The sequence below is a fragment of the Amborella trichopoda genome, chromosome 1 (assembly GCF_054954075.1).
Source record: "Amborella trichopoda isolate Santa Cruz 75 chromosome 1, AtrichopodaSantaCruz75HAP2 v2.0, whole genome shotgun sequence".
Lineage (NCBI taxonomy): Eukaryota > Viridiplantae > Streptophyta > Magnoliopsida > Amborellales > Amborellaceae > Amborella > Amborella trichopoda.
Window position 1 is genome coordinate 45,560,718 of NC_142336.1, and position 4,746 is coordinate 45,565,463.

Genomic DNA, 4,746 nt, shown 5'->3' on the forward strand with positions numbered 1-4,746 from the left:
CATGCATTCATGCGTACAGTGTGCACTCAACTCAACGCATGCGATTCGCTAGAAAACCGTGTTACGTAATTGTGGTGGCTTTGTGCACAATTGTGCACCCTACCATTTGCCCCACGTTCCCCCAAAAACATGCGCAAGAAGTGCGACCAAATTTCCCTTCATACAAAGTTTAGTACACTGACTAACTTGTATGGCATACATTGCCGTCATGTTAGGAAAGGGACAATCGGATCTTAAATGGTCATGAGATCTGAGTGGGAGAATGGAAGGGACCTTGATGCGAGACATCTACTACGGAGCAATAGGACTCCGTTGTGTTGAGATACAGGCAAGCTTTAGAATAGACCGGGGAAAACAGAGCTACTGTGCTTAAATCCTGATTAGGGCTCATGGTTTCATTATTCAAAGCAATTAGGATTTCATGCATGTTATGCGATCATGATTAAGGCTTATAGTTTCATTATTCAAAGCAATGGCTTGTTATCCTCTCTCTCTGGGTTTGAAAACTAGGTGGAGTCCGCCTGGATATGGTCGAGTAACTCGGCCTGCCAACGCTAGTTTCTGAGTGCAAGTCATCCTTCTTAAATATTTTTTTTTGTTAAATGATGAATGACAGAGTAACATGTTTATACAAGAATTTAATGTTTTTTTTGATGGATTTTGAACTTTTCATATTAAATGCTCTAATTTTTGTTTGTCCTTTTTCTTTGTCTGAAAAATTACGAGCTTTTCTCACCTTTTATAGACTTTAAATGATCTCTGCTATTTATTTTAGTTTTTGCTAATTCTTAATCATTTCAAGCTCTCATGGGAGCACACTGTAAATTAGCTCCCTTAGGTAATGGAGAAAATTTTGAGTTGTTTTATTTGGTTTTTTGAGATCCAACTAAGAATACCTAGATTATTTTCAGACAAAAAAAAAAAAAAAAGAATTAATTTTGTGAGTTCGCCACCACTCAAATCTTGCCGTCTGAAAATTTGATGTTCTTTGATCAATCTTGGGACGTTAGTTTTTACAAGCACATAGAGCATGTATTTTTTCAAATTTCGTTTTGAGTTTTAAAATTTTGAAAAGTATGAGAAGTCTCAAACTATAATTTATTTTTTAATGGATTCATTGTAAACAACAGGGAGAAGTTAAAAGGGGAACTCTAGGGTAATTTAGAGGTTCACAGTCATCCAAAATTTTGAAGATCGAATAATAGGTAACAAATTTTTGTTTTTTGTTGGCATATATTAGATTTTTTTTCTTTTTCTGAAAGTTTCTTCCACAGGTTTCTTCCACAGGTTGTAATAGGAATGGGGATCCAGGATGGAAACATGGGTTTTGCCTGAATAAAAATGACCAAAAAAAAAAAAATCTATTACAATTTTTTGTAAAATCTATTGCAATTTTTTGTAGTAAAGATACAAAGGCCAGAGTTAATAGATTAGAAAACATCTCTCAGTATTGGGCCCATGTAAAGAGGTTAATGAAGAGTTTAGGGTGGAGATTTTGGAGGTAAAAAATGGAACAAGATTGCAAGATGGGGATCTATGAGAGAGTTAAAAAGGCAAAGATGAATGGTTGTTGTGATAATGAGGATGATGATGATGGAGGGGAAATAGAAGTGGATTCTCTCAAATTTTCTATGAAATGATTGCAATTGGAAAGGCCTCGAAGGGGCTAATGGATATCTTCCCTCCCCATCCTCCCCAAAAATCCTTAGCCTGCAGTAGGGAAAGGGAAAAAGCAAAATTAGAATATAGATTCAAGAAGAAAGATGGGCCCTGAAAATTAGTCTATTGCTCAGTTCTTTTATTTTGTGGGTATTGCTTTTAATGAGGCTCACTGCTTTCATACATGTTGGAAGCAATTTGCCAACTTGGGATAGGGTTGAAGGGTCTAACCTGATTCGAGCTCAATGGCTAGGGTTTCAAAAGGAAGTACAATACATGGGTACATTAAGACCTGTAAGGATGCATGTTTCCAATATCAGGCCACAATTATGACAGATACATGGAGCGATAGGAAGACTGGAAGTATGATGAACTTGACGGTGAATTTTTCTTTAGGGATAGTATTTTTTAGTTATGTGTATGCATTGGATGATGAACATGATGCAAATCCGTTTTTCTTTGATTGACAAGGATATTGACACTTTAGGGATAGTATTTTTTAGTTATATGTATGCATTGGATGATGAACATGATGCAAATTCGTTTTTCTTTGATTGACAAGGATATTGACAAGGTTGGGGAAGCTCCCGTTATTCAAATGGAAGCTCATAATGCTGCAGCCATCCGGCTGCTGCTAATGCATTGCACCAAAAGCAGCCTTGTATCAGCTGGACACCATGAGCAACGTACTGTATAGACCTCATGCTTGATGTTGTTGGCGTGCCTAGGGTGAAAGGTACACTTACTAGGGCTAAGCCCATGAGGATATTCATCTACAGTCACACCCTTGTCATTAGAATGATTCACAAGATCATTGAAAAGAGGGATCTAGTGAGGCCAGAAGTAGTTAGATTTTCCATTTCCTAAGTGCACAGAGCACATTGTAGAAGAGAAACCAATTGAGACCTATGTTCGCTTTAGAAGAGTGGTCTAAATGCAAGTGGTCCATGCATGCTAAAGGGAAGATGGCCTGTGATAAATTCTTGTCCAAGACTTTTTAGAGTGGGGTAGTATACTGAGTTAAGGTTTTCTACCTTAGTAAAAGTTCTAAGATTTGTTAATGGAGAGGTGAAGCCTGCTATGTGCATTAGATAGAGCTAAGAGGGACCTTTCAAAGGTTTTGGGGAAATGATGGAGTAGATATTGCTGGCGACATGAAACCCACGATGGACTTTAAACATGATGCACTATACGGAGATGAGAGGGAGGTACCAATTGTGGAAGGCTTTAGTGAATATCTTGAGAGACTAGTTCCCAAAAGGGGTATCCAATATAAGATATCTGTTGATGAGTTGATTTTATGCAACATTTGGGATGGAAAGGGTGATGAGACAAATGTCACAATCAGATCCAGGTAATCCAATTAATTGAAATAATTTCTTTGAGATTTATTCAATTTTGGATACTTTCATATGATGTTAAAAAATATAGATGTTAAATTCAATGTTAAATTCAATTATATTACATATAAGTATTGTATCACTTGCATACTATGAAGGTATATTTCAATTTGAATCTCCATGTAGTGTATGCACTACAAAGTACATCAAGTGCTATGGTGGCACGTAGCTTTCAACTAAGGAACTATTCCAACATACTAGCAACACAACACACATGATATAAAAACTTGTGTCTTTATACTACCAACTTATTATGGGCCTTGAGCTTATATCCCGATTGAGCTTATATCCCGATTTCATAAGCTCTCTGGAGACTAGTCCAATTTCATAGGAAGTGGCCTTACTTCCATAGTGAATCTATCAAAGGTGCCTTAGTACATAAAACAACCCAATTAATACTAGCTGTCGACACCATTAAGAATATTACTCAATCTCCTCTCATACTAGTCGTCACTAGATTTACCCATTGTATGGATCTCTTGAGAATGGGTACTTGTAAATCATTTAATCATGGGTGTGGTTTCTATAAGGTTGATGCCCTGACCAATCAAAGTAAGATGCCCTTTTAAATAGTGCCAAAACATGTTTTCATGTAACAAATCTTTGTAACGACCTAAAAAGTTATTTTTTTTATCTAATTATAAAGTTTAAAGAATAAAAAATAGTGTAGACAAAGCAGATCTATGTACACTTAGAAATCCTAGAAATTGATAGTCTAGATGATACAGTACAATGTGCACTATTTTCAATATTTAAAATCTATTTTTTCTTATGTCTATACATCTTGAGGTCGAGATGATCGAATTGAAGGTTTCTTAGCATTGAAACAACCTCTTCTAGTGAATTTTCGAGATACACCTTAAATTGATTGTTTAGAGCCTCACCCTTACGTAAACTTTTTCCTTTAATCACATCTAGTGATCCAACCAACGACACAAATGGATTCTTATTACAACATTGTATTATGACCTCTTGAGGTAACAAAAGACTAGATTTGGTTCCCACAGTTGAAGGTTACTTTATGGACTCTAGCCTTATTCTACTTAACATTTTGTTGATGTCTTTCCTTGTAAGGCATGTAGTCAAAGGATAGGCAAAATTCTCCTTCAACCTACAAATTCTAGACCTAACACTCCATCTTTTATTAACATTTAAACGAGATATGTTTGCACACAACATATCTAGATTTGCCATTATAAATATCATTATTCGGTCGAGTAATTATACCGTGATTCTCAAACTTAATTCTAATCACTGGTATCAGTTTGGGCCACTAACTATGGACTACCATGAAGCCAGTTTTTTTGCCATTATGCTTTTTTACTGGTAGAATCTAATGTAATATACTTCGACTCTATATTGGAGTGAGAAATACATGTTTGTTTCTTTGAGCCCCATGACACCGCTCTACCTCCCAGTGTGAATTATCCATCTGGATGTGGATAGTGGATTTTTGAGTTTTGTGCTCCAACTCGCATTACTAAATTCTTCCAACACTATGTGATAACCGGTAAAATCTATGTTTAAATTGATAGTTCCTTTGAGAGATCTCAAAACTCAAGAGATTACATCCCATTGATCTTTACTTGGCAACCAATCTACTGAGTTTACCTACTACATGTGCAATACCTAATCTTGTGTAGCTTGTAACAAACATCAAACTACCAATTACTCTTGCATACTCAAT